The 21,487-nt window shown below is 46.0% G+C and overlaps 1 long non-coding RNA gene across 1 annotated transcript in view; it reads left to right on the top strand.

Annotated features, from left to right (window-relative positions):
• The first annotated feature begins 3,143 nt into the window (after positions 1-3,143).
• The window catches only part of LOC120398973, a 37,188-nt gene continuing 18,844 nt past the window's right edge, over positions 3,144-21,487 (top strand). Inside the window, exon 1 of the long non-coding RNA XR_005594852.1 lies at positions 3,144-3,263. This is a non-coding gene — a long non-coding RNA (uncharacterized LOC120398973). The remainder of the gene's footprint in view (positions 3,264-21,487) is intronic.

Below are 21,487 nucleotides of genomic sequence, written 5' to 3'. Positions count from 1 at the left end.
CAGAGGGACAGGGCCCACGTCATACTCGTCGCTCCGGCCTGGCCGAGGCAGCACTGGTACACCCTGCTGCTTGAGCTCTCTGTTCGGGATCCCATTCCCCTTCCGTTATGGCCGGACCTCATCACGAGGACTTCGGCAGACTCCGCCACCCGAACCTTCAGTCCCTCCATCTTACAGCTTGGTACCTGCATGGTTGACCCACACAGAGAGGGACTGTTCGGCGGCAGTACAACAAGTCCTACTTGAAAGCAGGAAGCCTTCCACTTGCTCCACCTACCTCGTGAAATGGAAGCGTTTCGCGCTCTGGTGCGATCAGCGCGGCCTTAATCCCTTCCTAGTCCCTATCCCTACAATCCTGGACTACCTCTGGTACCTTAAAGAACAAGGACTCGCGGTCTCCTCCTTGAAGGTGCACCTGGCAGCCGTATCCGCCTTTCGTCCATCCATGGGAGGTCGGTCCATCTTCTCCAACCCGATGGTTTCCCGCTTCCTTAAAGGCCTGGACCACTTGTACCCGCCGGTGTGGCGTCCTACCCCGACCTGGGACTTGAATCTCGTTCTGGCCAGGCTTATGGGACCGCCCTTCGAGCCCCTGGCCATGTGCTCTCTACTCTATCTCTCCTGGAAGACAGCCTTCCTCGTCGCAATTACATCAGCAAGACGAGTTTCTGAGCTCCGTGCCCTAACGGTTAGTCCACCATACACCGTCTTCCACGGAGACAAGGTGCAGCTTTGACCACACCCGGCCTTCCTCCCTAAGGTGGTGTCGGCCTTTCACCTTAATCAGGAGATCTTCCTTCCGGTCTTCTTCCCGAAGCCGCACGCTTCACCTCGTGAGCAACAGCTTCACACCCTGGACGTCCGCAGGGCCCTCGCTTTTTATATCGAGCGGACGAAGCCCTTCCGGCGTTCGCCACAGCTGTTTGTCGCAGTTGCCGACCGCATGAAAGGCGAGCCGGTCTCCTCGCAGCGGATTTCCTCCTGGGTGACGGCGTGTATCCGGACATGCTACGAGCTTGCTCGCGTGCCACCATGCCGCTTCTCCGCTCACTCGACGAGGGCGCAAGCCTCGTCGGCCGCCTTTCTGGCCCATGTCCCCATCCAGGACATCTGTAGAGCGGCCATCTGGTCTTCTGTCCACACCTTCGCTTCCCACTACGCGTTGGTGCAGCAATCCAGAGACGATGCAGCCTTTGGCTCAGCAGTCTTACACTCTGCCACGTCTCACTCCGACCCCACCGCCTAGGTAAGGCTTGGGAATCACCTAACTGGAATGCATAGGAGCAATCACTCGAAGAAGAAAAGACAGTTACTCACCGTTGTAACTGTTGTTCTTCGAGATGTGTTGCTCCTATCCATTCCAGACCTGCCCTCCTTCCCCACTGTCGGAGTAGCCGGCAAGAAGGAACTGAGGAGCGGACGGGCCGGCTGGGGTATATATTCAGCGCCATAGCGGCGCCACTCCAGGGGACGCCCAGCCGGCCCACCGGAGTTGCTAGGGTAAAAATGTTCCGAAGAGCTGTGCACGCGCGGCGCGCACACCTAACTGGAATGGATAGGAGCAACACATCTCAAAGAACAACAGTTACTACGGTGAGTAACCGTCTTTTACTGCACCATCATCATCACCACAGTCCTCTGCATCTACAGTATGCATCTACAGCATCTACTTATCAATGCCACATAAAACGCTTGGACCAGTTCCACCTATGATGTCTATGATGGGTTTTGTTCCAAACACGAAGGTACTTGAGTGCTGTAACATCACAGGCATTGAAGCTTTTATAGTGAGAGCACAGCTGAGATTCTGCAGCCATGTGGCCCGTATGTCTGACAAGAAAAACCTTAAGGCCGTCTTTTACACAGAAATGCAGACTGGAACTCATTTTAGGGACAGACCAAGAAAACATTACAAAGACACACTCAAGGCCAACCTCCAGTCTTACAATGTTGACCTCAGCACCTGGAGCTCTTAGCCCATGACAAGATCTGATGGCGGCAGCTCTGCCACCTCGGACTGAAAAATGTTGAGAGCTTGTGGATTGCTGCAATCAAGGAGAGACGTGTGAGGAGTAAAAGTAAAAGCAACGCACATCCATCTACAATTGTTTTTATGTCTGGCACTTGTGGATGGGTCTGCAGGGCTGAAACTGGTCTTTGGTGTCATTTCAGGACCAGCAATAAGTGACTGTAGCTCATCCGTCGAACTCGACGGGAGACTCCATCATTTTCGCAAGTTATTGATGACCATATAGCTCACAATTGGCATAACCTATAGTGATCATGAAAGGTCATTAATTAGAAACAGAACTAGGTAATATTTTCAGACAGCCCATTAAATGTTTCTCCAAATCCTTTGTGCATTACTCACATAAGTAGACCCAGTGACTACAGTGAGACTACTCGCAAGAGAGAGGCAAACAGGATTTGGCCATGATGTTTAGATGGATGCACCTCTCTCTGTCTTCCAGAAATATTGATTTCAGTTGTTCTGTTTGGTTTTAGAATTTGGCTGTCAGCTCAGTTCCACTTGCCATCAGGACAGATATATACCTTTAAAGTAAAAAATTCAACCCTTACTGGAGCACTAGTTGGTTCTGATTTAGCCCTCTTGTGAAGTTTTATGTGCCCCGACTGTAACAGAAGCACCTCTCAGTGCAATAGTTTTAGTAGGATGCAGAGAATAAAGTATAATACCATTCATAATGGGCCATATGGGGTCTTTAAAGCACAGTCAGAGGTAGGGGAAAGTTCAGCTATCTGCACACTGCCACTCTGCACTAGGTGTCCTTGAGTGCGGGGAAAGGACAGCTGAAGCCACCTATTTGCATTGGGTACATCCACTGGCCTGCACATTGGACAGGGGGTGGGCAGCCCAAGGCACCCTGCTCGATCATTTTGGAGAGGCTAACCTGGAGCAACCCTTTCTTGGGGGAGTGGAAAGACTGCATTTGTGCCTAACCCCTATGTGGGGCTGCAAGGGAGGGGGAAGGCACGTTATCCTTCTTTCCCCTTCCTTTTGGATGGCTGCTGCTACTGCTACAGCAGGTACATCTCTTGTTTTGATCCCATGAAGTTGCGGTGTGTGGCCAGCAGAGGGCCAGAGAGCAGCGCCTAGCAGGAACAACAGCTGTTGAGGGAGTGGCAAGCCAGCTCAGCAGGATTCCAGGACCCCCTCCAGCTCTGGGCAAGGAAGCTGCTGCAGGCCTGCAGCAAGACCTGTCCTTCCTGCATCATCTGCCCAGGCAGCGCAGAAGGAGCAGGTCAGTGGGGAGCGCGGGGGGCGGGGGGGCTTATTAGTCTGCTGTCCTTTGTGTGGAAAAAGTGTGTTTGGGGTTCTGTGGTTAAAGTGCACATTGCTTGTATAAGCTAACAACACTTGAATGCCTCCTGTAGAGATTGCTTATCAGAGGCTGATTGTTAGTGAAAACATTTGTTTTCATAAGTCTTAAAATATTTTAAAATTAAGGAAAGTACATCTTCTATTGGAAATTTCTTTGCCCTTTCCACCCTTCAGGTTAGTTTCTCTTTGTCCTCCATCATTTTTTTAATGTGTTTGAATGACTGGTAATAAGCCCTATCAAGCTATGCATGCGCTTAGCTCCAGGAAAAATTGACGTGTCTGGAGTTGCTATAGGTATGGGGACACAATTTGTCTTTGGGGAGATAAGGTTAGTAGTGCTGTAGTGAGTTTTTTTTTTCTAAAAAAAAACCCCGAACAAACCCCACCTCTGGGGCAATTTAGTTCCTTGATTTAATCTATGTATTTCTAATGCATCTAGCACTGTGGGACCTGGGTGCAGTGTACAAAGTAATGAAAACATACATGATCCACAAAAGACATCGAGGCTCTGCTCCTGCAAGCAGCTCAATGCAGAGAAGCCCTCCATTTCAGTCACCAGGGTATACATGAGCATAAGCAGCCACCTGCATGAATGCAGTTACAGGAATATATGTATGGTCAGGGGTGAAAGTAATTTACAGGACTTACGGGTACTGCTGGAGTCCTGAGAGGGGCGTGGCCTCATCCAGAAGAGGCGTGGCCTCTCATGATTTAAAGGCCCTGGGAAAACCAGCTGTGGCTGGGAGACCCAGAGCCTTTAAATCAACCAGAGGCTCCCAGCTGCAGAGATGGCTGGGATTCCCTTGGAGCTCAGGGGCAAATTAAAGGGCCCAGGGCTCTGGCTGCCAGGGGGAACCCCGAGCTTTGTGGGGCTGGGACAGGGATTTAAAGGGCCCAGAGCTCCTGCCGCTGAGGGAATCCCGGAGCCCTTTAAATCCTGGCCCCAGCCCGGCCGCCAGAGCTGTGGCCGGGATTCAAAAAGCTCTGGGCTGCCCGCAGCCATGGGGAGCTCTGAGCCCTTTAAATCCCGGCCCCAGCCCTGCCACCAGAGCCGTAGCAGGGATTTAAAGGGCTCCGGGCTTCCCTCAGCGGCAAGAGCTCTGGGCCCTTTAAATCCCAGCTGTGGCAGGAATTCAAAGGGCACTGGGATACCTGCAGCTGCGGGGAGCTCTGAGCCCTTTAAATCCCGGCCCCTGCCCGGCCGCCGGAGCCGCAGCCAGGATTTAAAGGGCTATGGGCTGCCCGCAGTGGCGGGGAGCTCTGAGCCCTTTAAATCTCAGCCGCGGCCGGTATTTAAAGGGCTCTGGGCTGCCCGCAGTGGTGGTGAGCTCTGAGCCCTTTCAATCCCCACCGTGGAAGTCGATGCCGTCCAGCACAGTGTACTGGCTCTTGCCGGTATGCCATACTGGACCGCACCGGCTTACTTTCACCTCTGTGTATGGTATATGCCCTTGGAGGCTTTGTCTGGTGCCTTCTTATTAATTAAAAAACAAACATAAGAATTCTTTTAAAAGATTCTTTGCTGATTTGACCTTTGAATCATAAATACAGTAGCTTTACCACCTACCTTGTGTGCTAAAAATGCATGTAAATATCTGTCTGAAACCATAAAGAGTAATTTACAATAAAGATGAATTTTGGAAATGGGGTATATATTTTTAAATCCTTGTACCTGGGGCTACTCCAGGGAAATAGCCATCAGAGTCCCTATCAAATACATATATACACACAAAGACCTGTGGAGTTTCTCTGAGTTCAGACAGGTTAGCTCACAAGTCTGTGCAAAGCTCTGGTGAATAATTTATACCAGGCTTAGGGTGACAAGGTAAACACACCCATTTTGTCTAAAATGCTGTGGAGGCATCAAGATGGAGCCAAGTTGCAGGGTGAGTGGAGCTCTGCTGATGGGAATGTGAGCATAGCGAGAAGAGGGGATGCTGCTGTAAAGAAAATGAAATGTAATGAGATACTCTTTCATGCATAATTCATGGGTGAAAACATGACTGCATAAAAAGCCACAGATTTTAACAAGGCAAGGCTGCAATCATACACATTATCTTCCCAGAGGAACTTTATATAATATTGGTCAAAAAGAGATGATTCTGAATACCAGTACAAAATAAAGCTGACGTGTTTTCAAATGCAGTAGAATTTACATTAATATACAACGGGCTTAAAGAAAAGAATTTATATTTACACCTTCAAATGCTGCTTAGCAAAAATGTATTTTAAAACATCTGCTTGCATCTCTTAACATAAAAAAAATAGAAGGGGAAAATACTTCATATTGATAAAAATAAAATCTGTATTTTGTTGAGGGTGCTGTTAGGTTAAACTGTGCTTTGCAATCTTTTACAAGCATTTTCAGAAGCAAAACTTTTGATAGGAATGGCTGGGAACAGCCTTTTAAAAAAAGATAAAATGTTAGCTATTGTCACCATAAAATTTAATTTGGTTGCATTTGGAAAAGTAAATACTGTAATTCAACAGTCAAGCAGTTTAGTGGTTAGAACATGACGGTTTGAAATAGTGTTTAGCGCTTGGGGTATTTAGTTGAAGGGATTAAAAATGGAATGTTGATTAAAGCTTGGGACATCTTAAATATATCACCACAAAATCCTAATGATAGACTTAGCTAGAAGGAACAGGGATGGCTTTTTTGACTGTTCACATAGTAGGGACATATAGTATATAGAAAAGGTAACAGAACAGGTCATAGGGAGCCTCAAAAACACACAAGCTGAAGGAACCTATTAAGTTATTTGTTTAGTTTATACTGCACAATCTCAATATTTGTAAGGAAAGCAAAATAGCTATACTGCATCCAGTTACAGTTTTATAGCCCTGACAGTTGGCTGAAGAATGCATTAAGGGTTCAAAATGATTGATGTTTCAAAGTGTTCACCTTCCAGGGGATTTTTTCTAAGCTGTACAGTATAAGAGGCAGAGAACCACGAGAGAGAGCAGCAGGTTGAGTTGGTATAGTTGCTAAACATTCTGCTCCATTTCAGTCAAATGGTGTTATTAACCCCTATTCACAGGAACTCCAAATTCCTTCAAGTTTTGACACCATAGAACAGAAATATGGGTCTCTTTGAGATAGACAATAATTTAATAGCTGATTATAGAATTTTATAATTTCATAGTTTTTGTGGCAATTCAGGCAAATGAACATATATCCTTTGCTCTGTAACACTAGAAGTGTAGGAGTGTTTTTGTCTCTGATCTCTAACTGTGCCCTTTCACAAAAGGCTTTCCTTCTTAAGTTGTCTATTGTCTGCATTTTTAATTTTTCTTAATGTCGCCTCAGTAGAAAACACTGCTTCTCTGCAGCCTTTGCAGGCATTGCTTAGCCTTTGAAGACCAAGACAATGATTTGTTTCACCGTCTGCCTCAGTGAAATTTGATTATCTCTTGTTTTAATCCAGGGCTGGCTTGTCGAACTTGCTCATCCCACATGTAGAAGACTTCTAGAACCTGAGCTCATCCTAGGCTTTGAATATCTAAGTTTTTGTAATGATTTCCCTGGTTTTCATAATGCCAAGTTCTTATGAGCAGGGAGGAAGAAGGAGACAATATGAGAATCCTTCCAGTTGAGACGGTCTCCCAGGTCAATCTGTAGCCCGTGAAAGGGAATTATTTTCATCTGCTCCCCTGTACCTTTTAGATGATGTGATATCATTCATATTCTCTCACTGGTTAAGTATTCTGCTGATTATTTAGCCTCAGTGACAGATCCATTTCCAAGCATGGAAAGGATTTGTTTGCTTATACACCTGTGCTCCAAGGGAAGTTCTCCTGTCATCCAAGCCAGCTGAATGACTTGCTGAATTCTTTAACATACATAAAAATGCAAAGTGTCTGAAAGGGGAATCAAATGATAACATTATTAAAATCCCCTCTAGGGGTCATGTGATGCAAGCTGCTGCAGTTAGGAGGAGGTGGCTGAGCTAAACTCACACAGTCAGGGTTTGTTTTCTATTTATTTTTTTCTTAGCATTGAAAACACTCCCTAGATGTTTGCATGATAGGTTTCTATGATGTATTTAGGGTCAGGATATTTTAATTGAGTGGCTAGGTGACTGAGTGTATCAGTGCACTATGCTTTCATCCATCAAGACTTGAGTACATGTCTTGGGTTATAAGTAAAAATTAGTTTTTTGATCCTGAGGCACGTTCCTTCACATCACTAAAGCCAGCCCCTAAATTATTATGATTGGCAGCCTCCTTGGAAATAAGACCCTTGACTAGAACAGTGTGACTAATGCTAGTACGGTGTGAGACACTAGTAGAGAGGTGTGAGAAAGTTAACATAACACTTATCTGAAAGCACATGTCTTTTGCCACTGTTACTTCATTATTACCTCAACAAAGGAATTTAGTCCTAACATTATATCTTTAAAGAAAAAAGTGGATTGGGTTGACTCAGGGATGTTGTACTATCGAAGAAGGAAACGTAAAAAGTCTTGTAAATTGAGAAGCAACGTGCTGGGCCTTGGAGGCAGAAGGTTGGAGGTAGACTAAAGAGAACTGAGAGTCTTGCAATCCAAATTGTGACCAAGGTTAGTAATCTATAGTGTTTCATTTTTTAAAAGTAAAAAGGAGGAAGTACATGCAGCAATGCCTTAATTTATGAAGCAAATTTCTATCTCTAGCAGTAAAACAACAGAAATGAAGGAAAAGGTTCAATGCATTTTCCTGTCAAGCTGCACTAATGAAATTAAGCAATACAGATACACCAGGCCATGAACCAGGGTATATTTAATCATGCTTGATGTGTTATATGTACAAGATCATAGGTGAAGTGCCATCAGTGTTAAGGATGAAGTACAAATAGGTACAATATATATATATATATCAAATTGTATGCCCTATTTATTACTAAGAATTCAGATATTCATATTAATCCACTCTCCTTGGCCTCCTACAAACTTTTCTGAGGTTCCCAGCTCCTTTTCCCTTCCTTGTTACTACTCATAGTCTTTCAGCAATCTTCCACCCCCAGTATCCCTCCTTTAGACATTCATGACCTACTGTATTGCCACACATGGTTTCTGAAGTCTCTTTTACTTGTAATAATTCCATGTGAAAGAAAAAGAATATTCTATCTTGCAGTGTGTCTGCAGCTTGATAGTGAGTGGCCTATTGCATTCTTTTTCACAGCCCATCACAAAGACTTAGGGAAAGAGGGAAGGAAGTATGAATTGAATGATTAAATTTCCGTTTAAACAAAAATCCACATATACACACACTATATGTCAATACAGTAATTGAATGTTTTGAATTCTTTAATTTTATGAACTCCTGGAATAGCACTTTTTACTACTTACTCTTTTCTCTATTGTCTTTACTCATGCACACTCATGGTACTGTTTAATATGGAAGAATGTGACAAAAACGGAGCTTATTTAGCAGGTAGGTGGCTTTTTCTAAATTCTACCCCATCTAATCCAGACACTGATCATATGGGAAAACATTATTTTCACATTAAGATAAATGTCTCACAGACTGTATGTCTCCAGGTAGGCTAACGTCAGGATACCCATTTAAATGTACTGAAGTTTCCCAAACTACAGTTTGTTGCCATTGTTGTAGTTCCCCAAACTACAGTAGGCCGGGTGATTTCATCTTCGTTTACATCTCATGAGCATGGTGATATTGTTTCATAAGCATCTCTGAGTATGTCACATGCACGATGAACTACACAGGCAGTGTATATTGGTGTGCAGGGTTGACTTTAACTGTGTCATGTCTAATCACTGAGATAGATCCTCTTTTGAGATGGGTCCTTGTGTTGGGTTCTTTTATATGTGGAGAAGATTTCACCCAATATGTTGGGATTTCTGATTTGAGCACAGAGTTGAGTGTTACAATTGTCAGTTAAAGCTGCACTTTGTTCTTGAATACAGCCATCAGAAGGTGAAGTGTATATACTTATAAATAAATTAAACAAGGATACAGCAGCCTGTGATTGTGTCAGTAGTAATAAAGATATAATTCACTCTGGAATTCAAACTTTTCCCGACCACTTTCCTGACTATCATATAATTTAAAAATAACATTACAGACCCATGAACACATACCCATACCATCAGTTCTGAGAATATACAATGTGGTTCATCTTAATCATAGTCATAATTATTAGATAGGACCTTCTTTTGGAAAGACCAATTTCACATTTTAACTTATTCACCAGGGGCCATATTGTGCCCTCAAGCTGCTAACAGAAATACAAGTGATGCGGCTGGCAATTGTTTCATACATATCAAGGGCCGAGATTTAGGTGGAAGATTTAGCTCTCAGACTGAAAGTCATCCAGTCAAAAATGATCCGTCTGGACCAAACATAGTTGTGGTTTTAGGTAAGGCATTTGAATGTCAAAGTGAACAGGCAATGGAAAGATCAAATGCATTATTAAATGAGTACTGAATACCGAGTTTAAAATACAAAGCACATTCTGCCCAATATCGGACACTAGACAGTGTTACTTCTCTGATGATGGCCTGAGGTGTTTGTGATCTGGTGGCCAGCTATTACTGGAGAAGGCAAATCCATTAATGGAGTCCCCTATGATAACTTTTTTCTATGTCTGTGCCCTGCATATTATCACAGCAATCAGTGAAGAATTAAAAGATGGTAGCATAATTAATAAATGGAAAATAAATCTTGTCAAATAAACTGGATTTTTTTTCTAAGATCAACAAGTTTGGTAAAAGTAACAGTCACAGCATATTCTTAGACTTCTGTAAGGCATTCAGTAGTTCTGCATGACATTAAGCGTAAAAAGTCAGCACTATACAAAATTTAATGCCACTGTTATTAAATGGATTAAAAACGGGTTATCTGCCAGATCACACAAATAATTGTAGATGGGGAATCATCGTGTAATGAGGTGTTTCTAGTGGTCTCATGTAGTGATCTGTTCTGGGGCCAGTGCTATTTATTATCATTATCAGTGATCTGGAAGAAAATACAAAATTGTTACTGGTCAGATTTGCAGATAACTCAAAAATTGGTTGAGTGGTAAATGATGATGGAGACAAGTCAGTTGGACATACTGTGACACAGACCTGGTAGAGATCCCCTGGCTCATGATAGGTAATAACTGGAGATATACCAATCTCCTAGAACTGGAAGGGACCTTGAAAGGTCATTGAGTCCAGCCCCCTGCCTGCACTAGCAGAACCAATTTGTGCTCCAGATCCCTAAGTAGCCTCCTCAAGGATTGAACTCATAAGCCTAGGTTTAGTAGGCTAATGCTCAAACCACTGAGCTGTCCCTCCCTACTGCAGTGTTTAGGTTCCAACATGTTAGACCCATGTGCTCTTAAGCTTCTTTTGATCTGGGTAGACTCAGTGCTGTCTCTTTGTGCTCTTTGGCACACTTTCTGCACACAGGCTTTCTGTCTCTTATCTCTTCATGGACATGACATCTCATGGCCCAGCTGACCTAGGCCCCTAGGATTTACACTGACTCCCCTGATTTCCTATTAGCTTAAGCTCCAACCTTGTGAGCACTCTGGGTTTACAGTTAACCTCTGCAGGGACACGTGATAGTGCAAGCAAACAGACACACTGGCTTTGTAAGGGTTCCATAACCCACTTACTCTGTACTTTAGCTAGCACAAGAATTACACAGATCAAGACAAAACTGATGCACCTATGCACTTTCCCCTTCCTCGCCTCTCTTGAGCATACTTTGGGATTAGGTCAGAGTTCTGTAAGGAGTCCAGAATCCCCCCACTCCCTCCCTGGCTTCTCTCCAAATCATGGAGTCTCTCTACCTCCTCTGCAGCCAGTTTCCTTCTTTCTCTGATGGTACCTCAGTTCAAAAGGCCCTCTCTGCTATGAAACCATGCTTCTCTATTGCTCATACCTTCCCAAGCTTATTGTGTCTCTGCGAATACCTCTGAGTTCCCCCATACCCAAGTCTCTCAGGCTCTGTGGTGTTAAAAATCAGCATGCATATCTGATCTCTTTGCGCTGATTCTGGGGAAATTCCACTGCTCTAAACCCTTGCCCAGACAAACTTGATTGGGTTGGTTTCCCTAGGCTTCCACATACATTAAGCTAAAGGGCTCTCATTTGAATGTGAGACCTCAAGATTTAACAACTCTCTGTTGTCCCTTGTCTGGGAGATATTGGATGCAGCCCTGACGCATATGGCTCACTCCATGTACCCTGAGGCATTCAATGATACAGCAGTTTTAAAAGATAATCAGATTCATAAGTTGTACATGGATTCCCCAAATCATCACATATACTGACCTGGATTGCCTAGTAAAGGCTCATTTGAAGCATATGCCCTTTAACATAGCCAAATGCAAAGTCATACTTCTAGGAACGAAGAGTGTAGGTCACGCTTACAAGAAGGGGAGCTGCATCTTGGGACTGCAATGACACTGAAAAAGATTTAGGGGTAATAGTAGATAACCAATTAAACATGCACTTTCAGTATGAGAATACAATCCTTGGATGCATAAGCAGGGGAATATCAAGCAGGATTAGGGAGGTGGTATTACCTCTGTATATAGCATTAGTGAGACTATTACTGGAATACTGGACATCCCTGGAATGTCCATTTATGGTACCACATTTCAAAAAGGACATTGACAAATTGGAAAAGGTTCAGAAAAAAGCTACAAGAATGATTGGAAAAGATGCCTTTATAGTGTGAGACTAAAGATTCTGAATCCATTTAGATTATTCAAGAGAAGGTTAACAGGTGATTTAATCATGGTCTCCATGTATCTACATGGGGAAGAGACTTCTGAAAGTATACAGTGCTTTAATCTAGCAGGAAAAGGCATAATGAGATGTAGTGCTCGGAAGCTGAAGCTAGACAAATTGCAACTAGAAATAAGGTGAAAATTTTTAACAGTGAGAGTAATGAACCATTGGAACAACTTACTATGGATGTGGTCATTATCCATCACTTGAAGTCTTTAAATCAAAACTGGATATCTGTCTAAAAGATATGCTGTAGTTCAAACAGAAGTTATGGGCTTGATTTAGAAATTACTGGGTGAGGTTCTTTGCCCTGTGTTATGTATGAGGTCAGATTAGATGATCTAGCCTTAAAAGCTATGAATCTCTGTTGTGTCTTAATTTAATGAACAGCACAGCAGAAAACACACTATGCAATTCATCACACCACCCTGAGCCCTCACTATTACATCATTTCCTTTTTCTGAAACTCAAACCACTTAAAGATACAGCTGTCCAAATGACTATTGACAATGTGTTATAACAATTATCTGTCTATGGGAAGGTTTCTAACTAAACTCCAAGCTTTAGGGCTGACTTCCAACATGCTGTAGTTTGGCAGAAACAGAGCAGAGCAGCACACAGGCTGTCATCCAGGATACCTTAACCAAAACTACATAGAAGTATTTTTTTTATAGAGCATCCTCTATGACATATCAGCCACAAAGCATAGAAAACGTTAATTAAAATTCATGACAGCCAGTGTTATTGGTAGAGCCCTACCAAATTCGTGGTCTGTTTTGGTCAATTTCATGGTCATAGGATTTTTAAAATCATAAATTTAATAATTTCAGCTATTTAAATCTGAAATTTCACAGTGTGGTAATTGTAGGGGTCCTGTCCAAAAAAGTTGTGGGGTGGTTGAAAGATTATTATAGGGCGGGTTGCAGTACTGCTACTCTTACTTCTGCATTGCTGTTGGCGGTGGTGCTGCCTTCAGAGCTGGGCAGCTGGAGAGCGGCAGCTGCAGGCTGGGAGCCCAGTTCTGAAGGCAAAGCCACCGCCAGCAGCAGCACAGACGTAAGGATGACATGGTATGGCATTGCCACCCTTACTTCTGCGCTGCTGCTGGCAGGGCACTGCCTTCAAAGCTGGGCGCCCGGCCAACAGCCACCGCTCTCCAGCCACCAGCCGCCACTCTCTGGCCGCCCAGCTCAGAAGGCAGCACAGAAGTAAGGGTAGCAATACCCCCTAAAATAACCTTGCGACCCCCCCCCTGCAACTCCCTTTTGGGTCAGGACCCCCAATTTGAGAAATGCTGGTCTCCCCCATGAAATCTGTGTAGTATAGAGTTAAAGCACACAAAAGACCAGATTTCAAGATGGGAGACCAGATTTCACCATCTGTGACACATTTTTCATGGCCGTGAATTTGGTAGGGCCCTAGTTATTGGCTTTCATAATGTAAATGATGCGTGAAGCCAAGACTCATATGTGCAAGTGATGGTCTAATGCAGTGTTTCCCAAAGTGTGGTATGTGTACCCCTGGTGGTACGTGAAAAGGTTTCCAGGGGTACACGGCCCATTCAAACAGGCCGGCAGCGGGCTGAGCGGGGCCAGCAGCCGGGACCCCAGCTGCCAAAGGGCCGGCAGCGGGCTGAGCGGGGCCAGCGGACAGAAACCCAGACCCGTGGTGGGCTGAGCGGCTCAGCCCGCTGCCAGCCCGGGGTTCTGTCCACCAGCTCCTTCCAGCTGGAGTCCTGGCCACTGGCTCCGCTCAGCCCACTGCCGGCCAGAGGTCCCGTTAACACAGCGGCCTGAGTGGGGCCGACGGCTGGGATCCCAGGTGGCAAGGGGCTGGCTGGGGCTGAGTGGGGTCAGCATCCTGGACTCCAGACCTGCGGCGGGCTGAGCGGCTTAGCCCACTGCCAGTCTGGGGTTCCATCCGCTGGCTCCTGCCAGCCGGGGTCTAAGCCACCTGCCCTGCTCAGCCTGCTGCTGGCTAGGAGTCCTGTTCACACAGGCCGGCAGTGGGCTGAGTGGGGCCGGCGGCTGGGACCCCGACTGGCAGCAGCGTGCCAGTAAAAATCGGCTCGCTCGCCGACGCAAACCATGTGTGCGCGTTACCACTGCTCGGCCAATACACTTGCCTCTGTGGCATGCACAGAAGTCATACTGATGGATAAAAGATAAAAGTGAATAACTACTCATAGTAATCTAAAGATCATAGCAAGTACATACTTGGTGTGAATTAATATAGAAAATTTCTCTCTTTTTGTTTTTGTTAAACCCATTTACAATGGGTCGCTGGCTGAAAATGGGAAGTTTGAAATGTACAAAAGAAAATTATGAAGGAAATACAAATGTTAGTGATAATTATGCTGAAGTGATATGGCTACATCAGACAGTTGTGACGACAAAATTAGTGAACCGTGTGAACCATCTGTAAGTTTATTGAACGTATCAGCTGCAAATAAAACAAAAAAAGCCCACAAATATGATGAAAAATATCTTAAACTGGGTTTTTTTGGACTGGTGATGAGGTGGAGCCTGTTCCACTATGTGTGATTTGTTACGAGACTCTCACAAATGAAAGTATGAAACCATCCAACCTAAAACACCATTTTGATAGCAAACCTAAAGAATATGAGGGAAAACCTGTAGAATTATTCGAAAATAGGCACAAAGGTCTCCAAAAGTCCCAGAAAACAATTTGTAATGTGACGGGAGGTGAAAATATGAAAGCTTTGGAAGCTTCATATAGTGTGGCGTACTTAACTGCACAATCCGGAGCTGCTGAAGTGATTGGCGAGACATTAGTAAAACCTGCAGCCAAAGTAATGGTGCAAGTGATGATTGGAGACAAGGCTAGCAAAGCTATAGATCATGTCTCCCTCTCAAATAATCACAGATATGGCCAAAAACATAAAGCAGCAATTATTGTCAAGAGTACAAAAGAATCGCTACTGTGCACTACAAGTGGATGAATCCACTGATGTTGTGAATTTAGCTAATCTTTTGTAGTTTGTCAGATACGAGCTGAATAATGAAGTCCACGAAATTTTGTTCTGCCAACCTATGCCAACACATACAACTGGAGAAGCTATTTTTAAAGTTATTGATGACTGTATCAAAAACAGTGACTTGGACTGGAGTTGTGTTGGAATAAGTACGGATGGCACCAGAGCCATGATTGGTTTGAAGAAAGGAGTTTTTGCATGTATTCAAGCTGTTGCACCAGAAGCAAAATCGACTCATTGTTGCATTCACAGGGAAGCACTTGTCACCCAGAACATGCAGGCAGATCTAAAGCAAGTACTGGATGAAGCTATAAAAATAATCAATTTTGTGAAAGGCTGCCCTCTGAATGCCCGGCTGTTTTCTCAGCTTTGTGATGAGATGGGCAGTGATTACACACAACTCCTATTTCACATTGAAGTGTGTTGGCTTTTGTGTGGAAAACTTCTGAATCGCCTGTTTGAGCTGTGAGAAGAACTGCAAGTTTTTTAAGATGAAACCTTTAACCTGCGAGACCATATACACGACTGGAAATGGCTATGCAAACTAGCATATATTGCAGATATCTTTGCTCATTTAAACAACCTCAATCTATCCTTGCAAGGGAAACTCATATCCATATTCCATGTTCAAGACAAAGTGACCGCCATGTTTGCAGAATTGAAACTGTGGCATAAACGTCTTTGTCATCATGAACTGTATTCCTTTCCCTCTCTTCATGACTTAGGCCTGGTCTACACTAGGAGTTTATGTCGAATTTAGCAGCGTTAATTCGATTTAACCGTGCAACCGTCCACACCAGGAAGCTAATTAGTTCGACCTAGAGGGCTCTTTAGTTCGAATTCGGTACTCCACCCCGACGAGGGGAGTAGCGCTAAATTCGACATGGCTATGTCGAGTTAGCCTATGAGTGGACGGAAATCGACCTTAGTAGCTCCGGGAGCTATCCCACAGTGCACCACTGTGTTGACGCTCTGGACAGCAGTCCGAGCTCAGATGTTCTGATCAGCCATACAGGAAAAGCCCCGGGAAAATTTGAATTCCTTTTCCTGTCTGGCCATTTTTAATCGCAATTCCTGGTTGGACATCGGGGCGAGCTCAGCAGCACTGGCAGCGATGCAGAGCTCTCCAGCAGAGGAGTCCATGGAACCTCAGAGTAGAAAGAGGGCCCCAGCATGGACTGACCAGGAAGTCTTGGATCTGATCGCTGTGTGGGGCGATGAGTCTGTGCTTTCGGAGCTGCGCTCCAACAAACGGAATGCAAAGACCTATGAGAAGGTCTCCAAAGCCATGGCACTCAGAGGATACAGCCAGGATGCAATGCAGTGCCGCGTGAAAATCAAGGACCTGAGACAAGGCTACCAAAAAATCAAAGCGGCAAATGGACGCTCCGGAGCCCAGGCCCAGACATGCCGCTTCTACGAGGCACTGCATGCCATTCTCGGTGGGTCTGCCACCACTGCCCCACCAGTGACCGTGGACTCTGAGGATGGGATAGTGTCGACGGGCAGTTTCTCGGCGGTGTTCGCGGATGGGGAAGATGAGGAAGGGTTTGTGGAGGACGAGGCAGGCGACAGCGCTTACAATACTGCTTTCCCCGACAGCCAGGATCTCTTCATCAGCCTCACAGAGATCCCCTACCAACCCTCCCCGGCCGTTAACCCGGACTCTGAATCAGGGGAAGGATCAGTCGGTAAGTGCTATAAACATGTAAACATTTATTTTTAAAAAAACAGGAATAAAAACTATATGAAAAGAAGGTCAATACATTCAGAAATCCTCTTGGGAGAGTTCCACTAAGCTCTTGTAGAGGTACTCGAAAAGCCTCCGCAGGAGGTTCCTGGGGAGAGGTGCCTTATTGGGTGCTCTGTGGAAGCACACTCTTCCGCGCCAGGCCATCCTCAGGTACAGTGGGAGCATTGTCTCGACGAGCATGGCAGCATAGGGCCCTGGTCTGTGCAGGGATTCACGCAGCATGCGCTCTCTGTCTCTCTTAGTGACCCGCCTCAGGGTGATCTCGCTCGTCGACTGCTGCATCTAATTAGGGGAATTACTTTAATGTTACTATTGTGAATGCTTGACTTTTCCTTTGCATAACAATGACCGTCGTTTAACAGCCACGTGGTGGAGGCTGCAGAGGAAAAGCATACAGGGATCTTTCCCGGGGACAGCCGCGAGGAGCTGGAACAGGGTCAGACTTTATGCTTTCCAGATTGCCTGCAGCAGGAGGGCACTGCTATCCATTAACTGTTAAGCAGCCTAAAGTTTACGGCTTACCAGGCCTGGCTGCTACACGGATTCTGCTGTCCTGCCCCGCTTGTCTGATCTCCAGTGCAAGACCCCAGGCAATGAAAGCGAATGCTGAAAATTCGAACTTGTCCTGAGAGCACATGAGATAGGTGCCGTGTATGGTCTTGTTCACAGAAACAGACTAGACTGTGTTCAGTGTTCGCAAACACGTATCTTTGCAAGGAAATCACTTCCTTTTTCCCATCACACAGCTGCGGCTGTTTCCCGAACTGCCCTGGCATCCCCCTCACAGAGGCTGGCGCAGATTAGGCGGTGAAAGAAAAAGACTCAGGACGAGATGTTCGCTGAACTGATGGCCTGCTCCAGAGCCGAGGCGGCCCAGCAGAGCCAGTGGAGGGAGACCCTCTCTCAGCAGCAGCGCTCACACAGCGAACGGGAGGACAGGTGGCGGCAGGAAGACCAGCAGGCGACTCAAACGCTGCTTGGACTAATGAGGGAGCAAACGGACATGCTCCGGCGCCTTGTGGATGTTCTGCAGGACCGCAGGCAGGAGCAGAGAGCCCCCCTGAACTGTATCTGCAACCGCCCTCCCCCGCCACAAAGTCCTGTCCCCCCCTCACCCAAAATCACAAGAAGGAGGGGCGCTAGGGGCTGTGAAAACTGTCACTCCACCCCAGCAGAGCGCTCATGTACCAAACAGCTCTCATTCCCTAAAGTATGAGAATTGCTTCCCTTCCTGGCTCACCCAATCCAAAATCCCAGTTTCATCCCCCAACTGTATAATTGAGTATTAAAAATAGTTTGCTGTTCATTACTGTTTCCGTCATGTTTCTTTGCAGAAGATTTTTTGTGAAGGGGAGATAGGGGCTTGTTAATTGCATAGGACAGCCACCATTACCAGGGTACAGACATGGGGGCAGGATCAACAGCAGGTCACACACAGAGTGCAGTCACTAGGCACCCGGGTCACTCTGGGAGGTGTCTGCTGCCCCAGGTCAGTCTGGGAGGTGTATGCTGCCCCAGGGTCCGAGCGTCTGGCATCCACAAATGGCAAGGCAGGCTGCCCTTACCATGCCCTTCCACCCTAGCCATGAACCTCTCCGATGCCCTGAGCCCCAGCCAGAGCCATCATCCCCCTTCACCTACTCACCCTTCCCACACACCCCTCACCCCTTCCTGCAAACCCACCCCTTCCTGCACACCCTCCTGTAACCGTCCTCCCCCCCAGAGATCGCTGTAGGAGCAGGAGCCTGTCAGTCCTCGAGTGTAGAAGCAGTCTGTACATCACTGCACACCGTACCCACCACAGTCTGCGTCCCTGTTTGAACCCTTTAACGCAAATTCGTTAGTAAAGAAAACTTTGTGAATTAAAAATGTTCCAATAACTTTATTTTTAAACGTCTGTTGGAAGGGGGGAAACCTGGTGAACGGGTATGTAACCGCTGAAAAAAGTGAATAGTAAGTGAAACAGGGGCAGGTTCAGCTTCTCTGTAAAGAGACTGGACAGTCATAGGTTACCCTGCTCTCTGAGGAACCTAGCTTTCAAAGCCTCCCGGATACACAGCGCTTCCCGCTGGGCTCTTCTAATCGCACGGGTGTCTGGCTGAGCGTAATCAGCAGCCAGGCGATTTGCCTCAACCTCCCATCCCACCATAAAGGTCTCCCCCTTGCTCTCACAGAGATTGTGGAGCACACAGCAAGCTGCAATAACAATGGGGATATTGGTTTCGCTGAGATCTGAGCGAGTCAGTAAGCTCCTCCATCTCCCCTTGAGACGTCCGAAAGCACACTCCACCACCATTCTGCACTTACTCAGCCGGTAGTTGAAGAGCTCCTTGTCACTGTCCAGGGCGCCTGTATAGGGCTTCATGAGCCAGGGCATTAGCGGGTAGGCTGGGTCCCCGAGGATCACTGTAGGCATCTCCACATCCCCAACAGTTATTTTGTGGTCCGTGAAGAAACTACCTTCCTGCAGGCGTCTAAACAGACCAGAGTTCCTGAAAACATGCGCGTCATGAACCTTGCCCGGCCACCCGACGTAGATGTTGGTAAAACGTCCCCTATGGTCCACCAGTGCTTGCAGCACCATTGAAAAGTAGCCCTTTCGGTTAATATACTGGCTGGCCTGGTGTGCCGGTCCCAGGATAGGGATGTGAGTGCCATCTATAGCCCCACCGCAGTTTGGGAATCCCATCACGGTGAAGCCATCTATGACGACCTGGACGTTTCCCAGGGTCACTACCTTTGAGAGCAGTAGGTCAACGATTGCATGGGCTACTTGCATCACAGCAACCCCCACGGTAGATTTGCCCACGCCAAAGTGGTTCGCTACTGACCGGTAGCTGTCTGGCGTTGCAAGTTTCCAGAGGGCTATGGCCACTCGCTTCTGCACACTCAGGGCTGCTCACATCCGGGTGTCCTGGCGCTTCAGGGCAGGGGCCAGCAAGTCACACAGTTCAAGGAAAGTGCCCTTACGCATCCTGAAGTTTCGCAGCCACTGTGATTCATCCCAGACCTGCAGCACTATGTGGTCCCACCAGTCTGTGCTTGTTTCCCGGGCCCAGAATCGCCGTCCCATAGCATGAACGTGACCCATTGCCACCATGATCTCCGCGGTGCGGGGTCCCGTGGTTTGTGAGAGGTCTGTGCCGCTCTGACACTTCATGTCCTCACCGCGCTGCTGGAGCCTCCTCGCCCGATTTCTCAGCAGCTGACTGTGGAAGAGGTGGACGATAAGGTGCGAGGAGTTGACAACGGCCATAAGTGCAGCGATGATCGCAGCAGGCTCCATGCTCGCAGTGCTGTGGCGTCCGCGCTGTCACTGACCAGAAAAGTGCGCTAACAGATTTCCCGCCGGCGCTTTCAGGGAGGGAGGGAGGGAGTGACGGTTGAATGGCGACAGTTACCCAAAACCACCCTCGACACATTTTCCCACCAGCAGGCATTGGGGGCTCTACCCAGCATTCCAATGGGAAGTGGGGACTGCGGGAACTGTGGGATAGCTGCCCAGAATGCACCGCTTCCAATGTCGACGCTTGCCCCGTTAGTGTGGACTCACAAAGTCGAATTAGTGTCCTTAGTGTGGATACACAAATTCGACTTCATAAGGTCGAATCCACAAATTCGACCTAAGTTAAATCGAACTACTCTTGTAGTGTAGACATACCCTTAGTAATAAACTCGACTAATGAACTTGATAGTTATGTGTTGCAAACCATGAAGCAGCATTTGGAAAGCTTGCAGAAAGATCTTCGTAAGTATTTCCCTGAACCAGATGGCATTTTTGAATGGATAGGGAACCCTTTTATCATCAGTGTTCAGACATTGCCAAATAATCTCTCTGCTTCAGAAGAAGAACAGCTCTTAGAGCTGGCTTCAGATAGCTTCCTGAAAACAAAATTTGAGCAAAATACACTGATGTCATTTTGGTTGGGGGTTAGCTCTGAATATCCAGCTCTATCGGACAAAGCTGTCAAGTATCTTCTGCCTTTTCCCACCTTGTATTTGTGCGAGATTGGATTTTCTGCGCTGGTTGGCATCAAAACAAAAAAACGAAATCGTCTTATTGACGTGGAGCCCCATCTTCATCTTAAGATCACAAACATCGAGCCAGATATCGCCGCGATAGTGTCTGGTCAAAAGCAGTTCCATCCCTCGCACTGAATAGTTTGGTTTGTACTGAAAATTTTTCAATACCGAAATAGTAAGTATTAAAACTAGTGCTTTCTTCACTAACCTAACCAAACCAGCGTATTTTAATTTCAGAATGATGCGAATTCACCATAGATATATATGTTCTGCCAGACTGTTGATTTGCTTCTATTATTTTAATTATTTCTAGTACTTTCTATATGTAACTATTATTTCTATTAAAAGTTTTGTTTCAACTGTATGTAATATAATTTTGTATTATAAAATAAACATTTAATCCAGAATGAAACAAATTAGGAGTGTGTTATAAAAATGTGGCTTCCACCCTCCCACCCCCAAATTATCTTCACCGGAGAAGGGGTACGCTGGTAAGACAAATGTCTCAAAAGGGGTATGCAAGTGTTGTAAGTTTGGGAAACACTGGTCTAATGTGTCCCTCAGTTTGTTACTTCAATATTGTTTACGAGCTTGTCTTCACTGCAACTGTTAGCTTCACTGAGCGAGCTCAAGTTATTCCATTT

The sequence above is a fragment of the Mauremys reevesii genome, linkage group 2, assembly GCF_016161935.1.
Source record: "Mauremys reevesii isolate NIE-2019 linkage group 2, ASM1616193v1, whole genome shotgun sequence".
NCBI classification, from domain to species: Eukaryota; Metazoa; Chordata; order Testudines; family Geoemydidae; genus Mauremys; species Mauremys reevesii.
The sequence above is the reverse complement of the archived record's forward strand: the minus strand, read 5'-3'. Positions and strand labels throughout refer to the sequence as shown.